Source organism: Aythya fuligula, chromosome 9, assembly GCF_009819795.1.
Source record: "Aythya fuligula isolate bAytFul2 chromosome 9, bAytFul2.pri, whole genome shotgun sequence".
Taxonomy (NCBI): domain Eukaryota; kingdom Metazoa; phylum Chordata; class Aves; order Anseriformes; family Anatidae; genus Aythya; species Aythya fuligula.
Window position 1 is genome coordinate 52,304 of NC_045567.1, and position 15,594 is coordinate 67,897.

At 45.6% G+C, this 15,594-nt stretch overlaps 1 long non-coding RNA gene across 4 annotated transcripts; it reads right to left on the bottom strand.

Annotated features, from left to right (window-relative positions):
* Nucleotides 1–4,315: 4,315 nt before the first annotated feature.
* Nucleotides 4,316–12,763, bottom strand: LOC116492585. 4 transcript variants are annotated; one of them, XR_004253606.1, is made up of 4 exons: nucleotides 12,680–12,763; nucleotides 12,099–12,215; nucleotides 5,914–6,146; nucleotides 4,316–4,747 (listed from the first exon to the last, which is right to left on the bottom strand). It is a non-coding gene; the product is annotated as an uncharacterized LOC116492585 (long non-coding RNA). The 4 variants fall into 4 exon arrangements; XR_004253604.1 differs by having other exon boundaries at nucleotides 12,670–12,763; XR_004253603.1 differs by lacking the exon at nucleotides 12,680–12,763 and adding an exon at nucleotides 12,520–12,592.
* Nucleotides 12,764–15,594: the final 2,831 nt, after the last annotated feature.

A 15,594-nucleotide genomic window follows, 5' to 3' on the forward strand; every position in this document is an offset into this window, starting at 1 on the left:
CTTTGACATATAGTACATCCTCTGCATGTGTGCTTCCCTAAAGTATATATTCCTACACAGACATGCTTTCTTAGAACAACATCACACATTGCTTGCACCTCCCAATGACTCTTCTGACGTAAAACAGTTAATATTTGCCTCATTATCACTTTATTCAGCATTTCTCTCCCATCAGGGAGTATCGATTTTCCTTAAAATGATCCACATATTTATAACATTAATACCTCCTTGGGAGGTTGTAATTGCTCCAAAATCTTTTTTAGAATTTACCCAAATAGATAGGTGGCCCTGTAAACCCCTAAAGTAAAATTGTCCACCTATATTGTTGCTTCCGCCCCCATTTCAGGGTCTTTCCAGTCAGAGGTGAATATACATGTATGTTTGCTCTCAGGGCCAGAGAGCACTCCATTAATAACACTGTTATTCCAGTCTAACAATTTACTATTTGAATGCCCAATTTAATCATCAAATCCCTTCCCAACAAGTTATTCTCTGCCTTGGATACATACAATAATTGCCCCGTGATCATTTTATCCCCTAGTCTCAGCTTGGTATCCCCCAAAAGTGGCACTGTTATCCCAGTCCCTTCTACCCCCATCACATTTAGGGTTTCATTAGTTAATTTAATCCCTGATACTTTACAAGTCAGTAATGATTTAGCTGCTCCAGTGTATTGGGTTTGATGGTAAGGTTTGAGGGTGTGTGAGGGGTGTGGGGGTGGGAAACTGCAGTGGCAGCCCCCGTGAAAAACAAAACAAAACAAAAACAGAAACCTCCCCGTGGTAGATAAGGGACAATTTCATCTGGCCCTAAAGGGGCCCACTGCTGCCCAGAGCCAAGCCATAGTAACATAGTCCGTGCCTCTGTGAGAGCACATCCACGAAAACAAACAAACAAACAAACAAACAAAAACCTGCTGCTCAACAGCAGCTGGGAGAGCGAGAAACCCCCCCGCAGACACCAAAGTCAGTGCAGAAGGAGGGGGAGGAGGCGCTCCAGGCGCTGGAGCCGAAGCCCCCCTGCGGCCGCTGGAGAGGCCCCTGGTGGAGCAGGCTGTTCCCCCCTCCCCGATGCTTGGGAAACTGAACAAACACCACAGCAAATATGCAACACCTTTCCCTGCTCATTCAACTTCGAATACCTTTAACACTTTCAACAAACCTTTTAACACTTCCTTTATCTTTCTCTAGCCTTTACTTTTCTAATGCCGACATCAAAGGCTCAGTCAGGGGCCAACTTAATTCCATACCTTTTCCCTCCAAGATGCTGAAACAACATCAATATACAACATTTCATCCTGTTTTCCTTCTCTCAACAAAAACATTGACTGTAATATGGTGTTATAATTAGTAGTTCCATTTAGGGGCCACTCCGCTCCATCCTCTAGTTTATAAAGTGGCCACCACTGATTACAATATTTGATAAGAGTCCTTTTACTTTCTGTACCCTCTCACCCCACTATATCCCTCCAATGTGTTAGTATACATCCTAGGAGGCTTTTCCTCGGGATTTCTTTGCTTTGAACTTTTCCTATTGTAATCTACAGTGGTTAATATTCCACCGTTTTCCTAGAAGCTCTTTACTAGTCAATCCCAATCCCTCCAAAATCCACAATATACAGATACACAAGTAAAATCAAACCACTGTAAATTAACTGCCTGTAGACAATTACACTGGGGACATTTAAACCTGATGAGCCGATAATATGCCTGGGCAAATTTTGTTCCCTTAGACATACACCTCAATGGCAGTTCTTATATTTACATATTAACATATTAACATATGTATAAAAGAACACTTTAACAAAAATGCCCGGGCTTTTATATATACAATATACAATGTACAGTTATTATTCCAGTTAGAATTATTCCTCAGCAGCTGCAAACATTATGCCAGTTGCCATTAAAGATCGCTTACCCTCCTCCTGTCTCTTTCTTAAAATCTCAGACGTCCCTGGAGTTAATGGGGACTGCCACATATTCCTAGTCACTGGTCCCTGAGTGCTAGAATCAGAGTTGCTATCAGAGTCTCCCCGGGGTTGCAGATTAGGAAGCCCGGGAGTCGGAGGGGCTGCAGGTGGGGGTGGTGGAATATAGGGAGGCAGTGGGGCTGGAATCTCTAATTCTCAGTTTATCTTGTGCCTCCCATCCCCTCCTTTTTCTTTTAGAGGATATAAATTGGCTCGAGTTTCCGAGCTGATCCACAAATGTGCATATTCACTTTCTTCCAAACTAAAAGGTTCTTTTGAGTTTACATAAATATTTAGGGCCTGGCAAACCCAATCTTCAAAGGACCCAAATACAGGCCAGTAAAGGTGGTCTCCTCAAATCTGTTTACCACCCCAAACTTCAACACAATAATGTATCATTTTTACTTTATTCCTTCCCCGCCTAAAAGGGGAATCCTCCCAATTTTTAATCATTAATCCCGGGGTAACCTAACATCAGACGTTACCCCGCCCGTGGGACCAGAAGGCTTACTCTTCTTCTGTCCCATCTTCCGGAGCGCCTTCACACACACACGCATGAATCGCTTCCCCCTTTTCGTGGCCCAGTCCCTCGCGGGATGTGGGAACCGCACTACTGAGGGGTCCACACTCGCTTCGTCCGCAATTGGACGTCTCACAGCGACACGCTCCAGGATACCCAACCCCAACCGAACGGATCACCGGCCTATACTTACTCACTCCTGAGTCTTTGTTCGGTCTTCGTGCACAAAGATTACTAGGGGTTGCCGGCTTTATTTGCTTGCTGCCGAATTTAGGGTTCGTTGGTGAAGGATTTGAATGAAAGCAGTCCTAGCGAAGGCCGCTGAAATCAGCGGGGCGCCCCCTTCGAAGGTCTTTCAATCAGATTGCCTTCATCCGAGTCACGGCACCAAATTTGTTATAAGTTGCCCCCTTAATTAATTTTCAGAGAGCATTGCATTAATAATAGAAAGGAATTTATTGAGTAAGCAACAGCAAGCAAAACAGCGCTGGGCGGCCGGGGAGTCTCGGCTCCACCAACGGCGCGCACCTCACCCCCGCCAGGGTCCCTTTTTATATCTTGGTAATTCTGGGATTACGCAGCACATCCTGGTATATTCTGCGACTGCGCGCACTGTTGCTAGGGGGTCGTCTCTGTCCCTCTGGTGGTCGTGAAGATGAAGGCCGTAGTCTTCCTCCGCGTTGTGGTTCAACTTCTTTTTTTTATTTGGTCATGTTGGCCCAGCGTGAGACAGGAATGCAGGATGTTGATACACTAGTTTAGCAACTTATCAGGAGATGGTTACATGAACTTTGCAGCAGTGTCTTTGAACAAAAGAGGCAACTGAGATGCAGAAGGAGAGAAGGGGAGGGGGTTCTCTTTTTTGTTACATTAAGCAAAAGAATTTTCATAGTGTCTAGCAAAGCATTATACAGCTCCTTACTTCAGCAGGGAGTTTTCACAACTCCCGTTCCTCAAACAGAACTCCTTGTTTTTATAATACAAAAGACAATGAACAAACATTTATTGTGTATTACACCAGGGAGCCCCAGACCCTCCCTCACCTGCTCCTCCACAGCAGCCACAGCCCAGGTCACACTCGCCCATCACTCCCTCTGCACAGACCAGCCCTGGCACACCTGGCCCAGGGAGCAGAGACGGCACAGGCCTACCCCCACCATTGCTGCCCTTTCCCCCCCCGCCCTGTCTGGCTGGAATGTTAACTTTCCTGGCAGCAGCCCATACAGTGCCGTACTCTGTACTTGTAGCTGGAACAGCAGTGTTATCACACCAGTGTTGTGTCTACTGCTGAGCAGCAGTGGCACAGCATTGGGCCTTTCTCTAACCCTCCTAGGGGGTGGGCAAAAAGTGAGAAGAGAAACATCACTAGGGCAGCTGACCTAAACCAATCAAAGGGATATTCCATACCATGTGATGTCACATTCAGCAATAAAAGGTGGGAACAGGAAGAAGAGGGGAGGGGTGGGCCCTCGTTGGGAAAGTGTCGGGCCTCCTCTTGAACACCGGCTACGTGCGTTGAGGCCTTGCTTCAAGGACGTGGTCAATCATTGCTCATTTGTGGGAAGTAGAGAGTAATTTCTTTCCTCTGCACTTCCATATAGCCTTCATTTGTTTTATTTGTTTGTTTTCCTCCCTTCTTTTTATTTTTCCCTTTTCCCCTCCCTTTTCCCCTTTCCCTTTTTATTTCCCCTTAGTTAAATTGTTTAGTTCATAATAATCTTTATTTAATTATTATTATTATTTCCCTTTAATTAAATTATCCTTATCTCAACCCGTGAGTTGTTCTTTGCTTTACTTCTCCCCCTCCTCATCTAAAGGAGGGGGAGTGAGAGAGCGGTTGTGGGGTTTAGCTGCCCAGCACGGTAAAACCACCACACCCCCAAAATAAGCTGCCCTTCATTGCATTGTTCCTAGCCGTGGTAGTACTCATTGAACGTGACTAGATCAAGGACATGCTATGTTACAGGTGAATCCGTGACCATGAGACCATTATAGTTCAGTAACCTGAATCCGACCAGACCCATAACAGTTCGTCAGCTACACCCCTTAACACAACAGTATTTCACAGGGAAAAACATATAGCCTAAGATTTCTCATCCCAAAGGCCTTGGGGGGCAGGCAGAGAAGGAACCCGAGACTCCTAGTACGTCTCCTGAGAATCGCAGCTTACAATTACTCCATGTCTTCTGGTCTCACAGGATGAGGCAGAGGTATAATTAATTCCTTCTACATCTTGCTGGAAAGAACTTTTCTCATATCTGTGACAATGGAAAAAAATGTTATGATCATGGGAGTCATTATACAAAGCCACACTCAATGAATTCACAATTACCGTTAAAATCACTTTTAATTAAATGCACCTCAGCAGCAATATTACCACTGCAAACATAGCACTGCAAAAAAATTCAACTCAAGATAAAGGAAAGAGCAAGCTAAAAGGACAAATAACGTGATCAAAGGCATCTGCAACAATCATCTGGTAGATGGTTGTCCACAACCCTCGGATTTCATGGTCATCTTTCCTGACAAATGAATCCTGGAAGAATAGAAAAGATACACAACATGTCCACAAAAACTTTTGGGGAGACTACTGAAAAGAATAACAAAAAACAAAAACAAACAAACAAACAAACAAACAGAAACAGCAAGCAGCTAGTAAGTCAGTTTTGTTAACAGAGTAACACTGACATACTAGAAATTTCCACGTTCTATGTAGCCCCAAGGTGGTGCTGGGTACATCCACTCATATTATTAATGGGGTGACACAATGTAAAAGATAGTTAATAGACAAGGTACACCCAAGGCGCACAGATTGCATATTCCAGGCAACAAAAAAGGCACAGCTTGGCATCCAGTTTCAATCAGCTTGCATATGAGCCTGCTGATACATGAGTATATGCAACAAGCAGAAAAGTCTTTCACTCCACAGACTCAGTTTCATCTATATATATACAAACAAACATTTTAAATTTTATAACCACTTGAGTAACAATCATTAGCTACACCTACGCTTAAAGCCAGGACTCCACTTAAGTAGTTAAGTAAACATGGAGCCTTATATGTGAAATGCTGAAAATGCCCCATAACCACTGGGCATCTTTAAGCATACATTATTTTTGCACGAATGTGCATCTTAATACACAAAGAGGAGAGGCGAGGCAGACAAAGTTTTTAGAGATGTGTCAAGACCAGAACAACCAATGGGCAATTGTTCAGATGTGCAAAGCTCAGCCAAAACCTGCACAAATCCACTGAAGGAAGGAGGCTACCTACTTGTCTGCTTAAAATAACCTCTACAAAGAACATATTACAAAATAAAAAAATGAAACCATCGCCCAGCAAAGCAAACAACTGGAATACAAAGGGCTAAAACTGACAGCTGAGGTTTGATCATTTAGCAGTGTCAAAGGTCTTCAGATCCTACCTGACTTCTAGTGGATGGTGGTGTTGCAGCATAGAAATGAGGGGATTGGGAAGACTGCAGCAGGCCAAACGCAGTGCTGAGCTCCAAAAGGAGCTGGTGGGACAGCACTAATGAGAGTGAGGCAGGCTGTCAGCCTTCTGCACGAGCTGAAGAAGAGGAGTGCAAATATCCGAAAAAGGTGTTTCTTCTCATCCTTCATTTAATACACACCGTCTTTAAATCTGTGACATTTTCTTAGGGAACATATAGAGGTAGAGTTAGCAGCTCCAAGGACACTTCAGGATTTCAGTTCTTTTTATAGTTAGCTGCTATCCATACAACTGAACCAGTTGAAATAGAGAGTTACATTAAAAATTCTGGATAATAACAAAAGTATGGGATTATAAATGCATGGAAAAGAGGTTAAATGATCTCATTCATTTCCCATTTCCCCTGCAAACTCTATGCTCAGCTCCTCTTAACTCACTTACCTATCCAAACACAGGGCAGACGCATCAATTCTCATCATTCTTGGTAAAAAGATGACATTTTCATGATTGCTGTCAAATATCATCTCTTTCCAGCATAATTTTCTGCAAGCTATGCTAATTCCTCCAGGCTTTTTAATATATGGTAGAAAGTTCACTGTTTTATCTTAATGGCCTTCTCGGGGGGAGTCGCCGAGCTGCTCTCTCTGATTCGGCTGTCTTCATAAATATAAATATAACAGTACTTCATCTATGCTTTATGACAAACTATGCAATATATGCTTCAGCTATGCTCTATGACAAACTATGCAATATATGCATTGACTTCTTACATAAGTAAGGAAAGAATTTGTAGACAACATCCAGAAAGCATTACTTTGTTAGACATTAGAGTGGTGGAGCAGAATGACAATGCTACACAACACTGTACTCCTGGGACTGTACACAGTTTGCTGGAATACAAAAAAAAAAAAGTAAGGTCACTGTGGAACAAGTTCATTCACTCCATTATTATTGTGAATGACAAGAATATTTTACTAAGCGTTATTTTAAACCCATAGACATTTTTGGATTTATCTCAATTTGGCTTCATGAAAAAAGAAACTTGCAGTACAAAGATCATTTATAAAAGCTTTAGCAGCTGACCTTTTTTGACATGGATTTGGTAACCTTTCTGGAGGGTAATATTCATCTCTTTCCCCCTACCCCCCCCCCAAAAAAAAAAAGCTTAAAGACCAAAAAATGGGACTTCTTGGAGGTGTGACTCCCTTTTTCACCTTACCTAATACACACTGTTTCTTTGCTATGTTAAACTTTCACCATGGCTGCATAACAGAGCCTCACTGATATTGTTTGTCTGTGAGTTTGATACCTCCTCAAATTGAATGAGACGAGCATTTTCTGTTGTGATGGACATCAAAACCAACGATGTCTCTTGTCAGCTGTGGAGTCCTGCTGGCACTATCACCAGCTCTCACACAACCCCCTCATTTTGGGATCCACACCATCCATCCTCAGCAGTGGGAAGTTCTTCCAGAGGCAAACACACTGCTATTCGTTCCTAGGTGGAGCTGAGGCTCTGTAAGGCTTTCCTTTTTTATTTCCCAAGCTTAAACATAAAACATAAGCTCGTGGGGCTGGGGGAGGGGAGGGGAGAATCCCCAAATCAAATCCCATCCCCAGCATCCCACAGTGCTCTACTCTCAGGCCCATCAATCTACAAATGCACACAATGCTACAGACTGCGGCGGGCAGGTCCTTCAGGGCAGGGATATCATAATCTTTTCAGGTGATGTTCAGCTCCCTGAAAGGGCTGAAATACCACATCCATACTCTCTTCTCCTACTTAATTCCAACAGGTGTAGTCAGGGGAGCAGGACCACACCAGCACTCCCTGCTCACAAAGCTGACCGCCTACCTCCAGGTTTGCGTCATTTCCCTGGATTACTGCTGCTTCTGACACATTCCTGCTACAAAAGCATAGCTCTGTGGCATTAAGCAACCAAATGCGTGGATTGTGCTGTGCGCAGTATTTTGTTCCACACGCTCCTGTCCCAGGCCAGTTATTTAATCAGCTAGTGAACTCATGACTCAAGCAAGCCTCTTGCTGGGTAACCAGCTTCTAGCCTTGAGGGGACACATGAGAACTTCCGACTTTGTTTCCTGGTAATGTTTGAAGTAAAAGCAGCAAGGAAAATCCCTGGAAGAAAAGTCTTCCATGAGCTGAAGACCAGCAATATCGCAAAACCGCTATGAAATATTACAAAGGCAGAATGATGGCTGAGTCAGCCCACTCTGACCAAATATCAGTAACCTCCCAGAGGTCTTTCTGTTTGCAAGAGCCCATTTTTGAGATACTTTCGTGCAGCTACCCTAGTGCATGCTGTGTGTTTCTCAGGCCACCTAAAATTCTAGAAATGCAACAGTTCTGGTTTTCCCACCTATTATCAATACCGTTCTTTCAAGACAGTCAAAAAAAGTAATTTATGTTTTTATTTGGTAGAGTGAAATCACTTTCACTATTACTATGCTCATGGCTTGGACTGGCGTATGTTGGGAATTGGCACAAAGGGCGTGGACATGAGTCCGTGGAACAATTGTTCGATCTGAGCTTGCTTTAAGCAACCAGGAGTAGGCCTTAGCAAATCCCATGGCCTGCTGTAGCTGAGCAAACCAAGCTACCAGGGCAACTATGAGAAGTGCCCACGACAGCGTTCCCACGTCGCCCAATTGAGGAATTCAGAAAAATATTGTTACCAGCAGCTGGCTTCAAGGACAAGATATACGTGACTGCTAATCACAAGGGGGTTGTTTTCTTGCAGTTGTTTGTCTGAGTGCTTTTGACCAATAATCTTGTGTAAAACACTATCAGCCCCTGCTAAGTTCACTATAAAAGTTAGGCTATTCGGGCAATAAAAGGGAGCATGATCTGACTCTGCTGGTGTCTGTCGTGCTTTTGGCCGTGCGTCCTCTAACAGGTGTACACTTTGTTGGGTTAAAAACTGGCTGGGTAGCTGGGCCCAAAGAGTTGTGGTGAATGAAGTCAAATCCAGCTGGAGGCCAGTCACTAATGGAGTCCCCTGGGGTTCAGTACTGGGGCCAGTCCTCTTTAATATCTTATCGATGATCTGGATGAGGGGATCAAGTGTACCTGCAGTAAGTTTGCAGATGACACCAAGTTAGGTGCATGTGTTGATCTGCTTGAGGGTAGGAAGGCTCTGAAAGAGAATCTACATAGGCTGGACTGATGGGCTGAGGTCAACTCTGTGAAGTTCAACAAGGCCAGGTCCTGCACCTGGGGCGCAACAACCCCAAGCAGTGCTACAGGCTGGGAGATGAGTGGTTGGAAAGCTGCCTGGCAGAGAAGGAACTGGCAGTGATGGTGGATAGTCAGCTGAATATGAGCCAGCAGTGTGCTCAGGGAGCCAAGAAGGCCAACAGCATCCTGGCTTGTATTAGAAGCAGTGTGGCCAGCAGGTCTAGGGAAGTGATTGTCCCCCTGTACTCGGCTCTGGTGAGGCCGCACCTTGAGTACTGTGTTCAGTTTTGGGCCCCTCGCTACAAGAAGGACATCGAGGTGCTTGAAAGAGTCCAGAGAAGGGCAACAAACTCTTGTCTGGAGAACAAGTCCTACGAGGAGCAGCTGAGGGAGCTGGGATTGTTCAGCCTGGAGAAGTGGAGGCTCAGGGGCGACCATATTGCTCTCTATTAAGTACATTAAAGGAGGCTATAGCGAGGTGGGGGTTGGTCTATTCTCCCATGTGCCTGGCAACAGGACGAGGGGGAATGGGCTAAAGTTGCACCAGGGGAGGTTTAGGTTGGATATTAGGAAGAACTTCTTTACTAAAAGGGTTGTTAGGCATTGGAATGGGCTGCCCAGGGAAGCTGTTCAGTCACCATCCCTGGAGGTCTTTAAAAGATGTTTAGATGTAGAGCTTTGTGATATGGTTTAGTGGAGGACTGGTTAGTTAGGTCAGAGGTTGGACTCGATGATCTTGGAGGTCTCTTCCAATTTAAATGATTCTGTCACCAAAGTCAGCTGGAACTAGTACAGAATTATAAATGAGAGATCTTTTTTTTTTTTCTTGGATAGCATTTGCTTCTAATACTCATGCCAGGACCAGTTTAAGGAATCCACAGATTCCAAGGGATGAAGGCTTGCCAATACAGATTCTGTCTTTCTGATAATCTCTCAATGGAGCATTTCTCCCTTTGGCATTACTGGAGTAAGGACAACAACTTGGATTTCAGAGAAGCAAGGTTTGCAAGGATAGGTAGTATCTTGAGATAGATGAGATTTCAGGGGTACAACCTTGATACCTACCAAAACCTAAATTCCACAATGCTGCTTCTGCAATCTGAGAAACAAACTCTTTTGCCACAGATGGGCAGAGATATCGGACCAGCGCAGAGGATCGTTTCAGGAGTCAGCAGAAGTAGTAACGAGAGAGCTGCATCCCTGTGACAGATACCTGTGCCCGAACAAGCTTTCCTTCTGCTCACAGAGGAAAAGAGCTAGCATCCTACAAAAAGTTTTGCAACTACCGCTTTGGAGTGTTCTCAGTCAGCTTGTCTGTACTTCAGCTTCCCTTTGAAGGAACTGGAAAAGCACGTAAAAACCTCCTTCTGGTAGTTTGGCACTGACCTGCAAGCTAGCACCAGCAGCTCTGTCACACTTCAGCCCGGAGAAGAGAAGGCTCTGGGGAGACCTCATTACTACCTTTAAATACGTATAATGGACTCATAAAAAAGACAGGCAAGGACTTTTCACCAGGGCCTGTAGCAACAGGGCAAGACAACAGCTATAAACTGAAAGGACAGATTTAGATTGAACAAAAGGAAGAAATTCTTCACAATGAGGGTAGTAAGACACTGGAATGGGCTGCCCAGAGAATTTGTGGAAGCCCCGTTACTGGAGTTGCTCAAAGCTGGGCTGGATAGGGCTTTGAGCAACCTGACCTAGTGAAAGATGCCGCTGATTGAGGCAAGGGGGATGGACTAGATGATCTTTAAGTGTCCCTTCCAACCCAAACCACTCTGTGATTCCGTGAAAGGAATTGCATCCCAAGTCTTTCTTGACCAACCACAACTAGCATTCTGGAAAGCCCTGCAAGCGCTTGCTCATTATTTCTAGGATAATTCTTAAAGCTAAAGTGGGACAAAGTTTCCTCCACAAAGGTCTTTGGAAAGACTACTGAAAGGAAAACCAAGCCAAACCAAAAAAAATAGGAACAGCAAGTGGCTAGTACATCGATTTTGTTAACAGAGTAACACTAACATACTAGGAATTTATACGTTCTTTGCTCTCTACCTTGAAAAAGTCACCCAATTCTGTCAGTGCACACCATCAGCATTTTTTTTTCATAAATTTACACGTGGACATCTGAGAAAAACATTTTAAGTCCCAGTCATTGAGGGAGAAGAAAGAAAAAAAGAAGGGTGGGGGAGAACGCAGCCATTCCTTTCCTTGGTAATGTGAGCAAAAAGCTCAGGCGCTCGGCAGCAACGTGCTTTGAAAGATAAAACACAGAAGAAACTGCACGTTATTTAATTTCAGCTGTAGAGTCACGTGCTCATTTATTCATCTGCCAGTATATTTACTACAGACTGTGGGAATAAAAATGTCATTTTTGCAGAGTTATATTGTTTAGAGGAAAGGAATGTGGTATTGAGATATGGGTGCAGTGATAAGAAAATTTAGCAGGCGACCTTGTAAAATGCAGACAACCAGACTCCTTAGGACAATTAGGTGAAAATCACAGTGTCAAGTCAGATAAGTGAAGAAACATTACCACTTCAAGCAGTAAAAACGTCAAAAGAATTTTGAAATTTAGCAAGCCTGCAACTGAAGGCCATGCACTGTCTGTGAGGCATCAAATAGATTGTGAACCTGGATTACCCACTCAAGTGGGGAAACAGGGGAGGGTCCTGTCATCAAAAAGTATATAAACTGTGTTATGGAACTAGTAGACGCACTCTCTCCTGCTTGTGGGGCGCCCACCATTGCAATTGTGAATAAATTACTACTTCACTGAGATCCTCGCCTGAGTCTAAACTATTGGCTACAGAGTGTTTCTCACAAAATGCTATAGAACGTAGAAACTGTAAGGTTACGACTACATTTTGTGATCTGTGGGATCTTCGGTAGGAACAGCTATCTAAAGAGCCAACAAAATCCCCTTCACGCCTCGATTTCACCCGAAGGTCGCTACGACTTACCTGGACAACCTGTGACTGCAGCACGCCAGCTGCAGCCTTCCTTAGTTTACCTGCCGTACCACCCTCACTCGGCAACAAACCCCGCAGGGGTCCTAGCGGCGGGGAGCTGCTTCTGCCCTGGTGAACCGCAGAACATGGAGAGAGCCGGCTGTCAGAACGCAGGGAGAGGAAAGCCTCCGAGGCACAGTCCAATGATCAAGCACAGCGAGGACCCGCGCCCGGCCGCCGCAACCCCGACCCCTCCCAGCCCGACGCTCCGGGGAGGCACCCCCGATAGTTCTCGCTCGCCTCACCGCCGGCAGCCGCGCTCGCAGCCAGCGGCAACCTGCGCCTCCCGGCGCGCACGGCCCGACCCGGGGAAAGACCGGCCGCGCACCCCTGAGCCCACGTAGCCGCCCGGCACCACAGAACTACAGCTCACAGCATGCCTCTGGACGGAGCACCCATCCAACCCAGAGGGGAGTCGGCCAAGCGCACGCAACCGCACCTCCCCCCCCGCCCTTCCCCCGCCGCCACCGCCTCCTCCCGCCCCCCTCTCCCCCAGCCCCCAGAAGCCCTGCGCAGTGCAGACCCCCGCGCACGCCCGGTCTGGTCCGGCGCCGCCTCCGCCCCGCACAAGGGCCATTTCCGCAGAAGCCACCGATCGCGTGGCACCCGAACCGCCCGCCGCCTTGCCCCGCCCCGCCCCGCCCCGCCCCGTCCCGCCCCGTCCCGTCCGGGGGAGGCACCGACCCGATCACCAACCTCGTCGCGGCACCGCGCTTCGACGTGGCGTGGCGTCCCGAGCCCGGCCCCGCTTCAGAGAAGGGCGCCGCCATTTCGCCGCGCGCAGAGGTCCTGCGGCGCCGCCCGGCTCCCCCGCCTTAGGCGAGCCACCTGGCTGCGCGCGTGCGCGGAAGCAGAACGGCAGGCACAGCTTTACGGAGCAGTGCTGATGTGCGAGCTAAAACAAAACAAAAAAAACGCCACTCACAGCTTTATGCGTTTACACAATTTAGGGCAGAGGTTTGCCTCTGTGTTGCCTTTTTTTAAAAAAAAAAAAACAAACAACTTCTTTGTTTGTTTGTTTGTTTTTGTTTTTATCGAGAAGGTCCGGGTATGCTTGGTCCTCTCTCATTGCATATTGCAAGAGGAACACGAACACCTTTTCTGGAAGCTGGAATTGCTCAAAAATTTCTTCTGGAACTTGCCCAAATACATTCGGTGGCCCTGAGGTAGAACTGTCCATCCCTATCGTTGCTTCTGCCCCATTTCAGGGTCTGTCCAAGGCAAGTGTATCTTTGCTTTCGGCGTCTGAGAACACCCTGTTAATAGCATTGTTATTCCACTGGAAATCAGTCTCAGTTATGCACAAGAACAACTAAGTTCCCATCTCATCACAGAGCTTAGCCACAGCGCCTCTGCTCTGCTCTGCACTCTGTACTGCTGTTCCTCTCAGAGTCAGCATGCCCGGTTTCCTAGTGCAATCAACATCTAAGGCTTGAGGCCTCAGGATCTTTTCTGTAGTGCAGCTACACTCCGCCCTGGAAGCTTCTTCAGCACTGTACCTTTTTTTAAAATGTGAATATCAGTTTAATTTTCAGGTCACGTGAGGCAATTATTCCCCATAGCAGGGACTAGGAATGCTAAGTAGAGGAAAAAAATGAAAGTTGCGGGCCTCAAGAGTGCACAAAGAGTGTAAGGAGGGCTCCTGAGAGGACAGGGAAACAAAGGGAAACCTGCTTACCTCTGAGAAGTCGTCCTCAATCTTTGTGCCACGGACATTTGTCTTGCACGCTCGGTGCATGAGTTATGGGTCCCCATATGTTTGAAGGCTTCTTACCTCTGAAAAGTCTCCCCGGGCTTTCTTCTGCCAGACGATGGCTTTCCCAGGGACTCGCCACCATGCCACAGCTGCTCTCCCCACGTGTTGTTTTTTGTTTGTTTTTTGTTTTTAATATATATATATATTTAGTTTTGTTGTGTGTTCAAAATTACAATACAATCAAAAACACACTCCACCATTAGATAACCACATCTGGTTTTCTACAATGCAGCGACAGTGGCTGTTTTTAATCTGAAAATTAGCCTCTGATTACAGCCTCTGTTACCAGCCTTCCCTTTCATTTCAGCAGTCAGTCAAGCAGGTGAGCTTCCATCACCATGACACAACTATTGGATGCAGCATTTTGGGTGGTGCTCATCAGCCTTCTATTTATAGAAGCAAGCTCCATCAGACTTATTTTCTTCGTTAAGCATTTATTTATTTATTTGTTTAGAGGGGACTGGTCCAGCTTAAGGTCTGTTGGTGTCTTTGGGTGGCTTGTTTGTTAAGCTTTAAGAAGGAATCAAGTGCTGAATTGTTGTCTTATGCTGCTGGAGTACACTTAAGAAAATTAGATGGTGGCATTATGTGCTTAGAATATGGATATATCTAGAGGAATGGATGTCTTCCAGATCTATAGGTTCCTGTTTGTTTTGGCAATCTACTTGCTGAAAGGAGTGGAAACAATTGTGATAGTCTTGAAAGAAGCCAGAAAGAAAAGGCTTGTTAGCAGTTATATTAATCTCCATGCATTTCAGGTGGTGCAGCAGGTACTATGTTGTTTTAATGGAATCCGGACAGGCAACCCCTGAAAAATACTTACAACTATCATAACTGCCCTAGCTGGGAAAACTTAAAACACTAACACCTTGTGAGAAACACTGTAGCCAATAACATAGGTTCAAGCAAGGATCTCTGTGAAGCAGCATTTTTATTCTCAATTGCAATGGTGGGTGTCCCACAAGCAGGAGTGCACCTACTAGTTCCATAACACAGTATATATATATATTTTTTTTTTCCTTGATGACCGGGACCCTCCTGTTTCCCCATTGACTGGGTAATCCAGTTTCACAATCTATCCAGTGCTTCACAGACAATACATGGCTTTCAGTAAGAGAGGGAGTTAGGAGAATCTTATCAAGTAGAGATAGAGTGCTGACGGCATTAAACTAGGATGCTACTTGGTGTCTTTGCTAACTATGGTGCACTGTGCAAATTAACTAAAGCAAGAAGCCTTGGGCCCCTTTACCAAGGTCAGTCTCCTAATTAAGAGTGTGAGCCTATCTTAAGAAACTGGTAGAAACTGGTCCTGTGGATGGACAAGAACCAAGGAGCAACTGAGTCTGCACAAAGACAAGAGGTCAACTAGCAGTGATGAGGAAGAGTCATCAATCTTCATCCCCATGACCCCCGACGACCACCACCAGAATACACTGCGCAAGTGCAGATGGGAGGAGTTTATGGAAATGACTCCTTGGAACTAATCTTAATACAAAGCGGGGACCGGTTATGAATATGTATAGGCATATTGTGAAACTTCATGCATATGTAACTCTTTACTACATAAAACCAAAGCAAGTTGCCGTGTCAGGTGCACACGACTTTGGCGGGACTACCACCCATGCTGCCCAGTGCTGAATAAACCTACCTACTTTACAATCTTACTGATTGTGGAGTCAGTAAAAGGTTAGT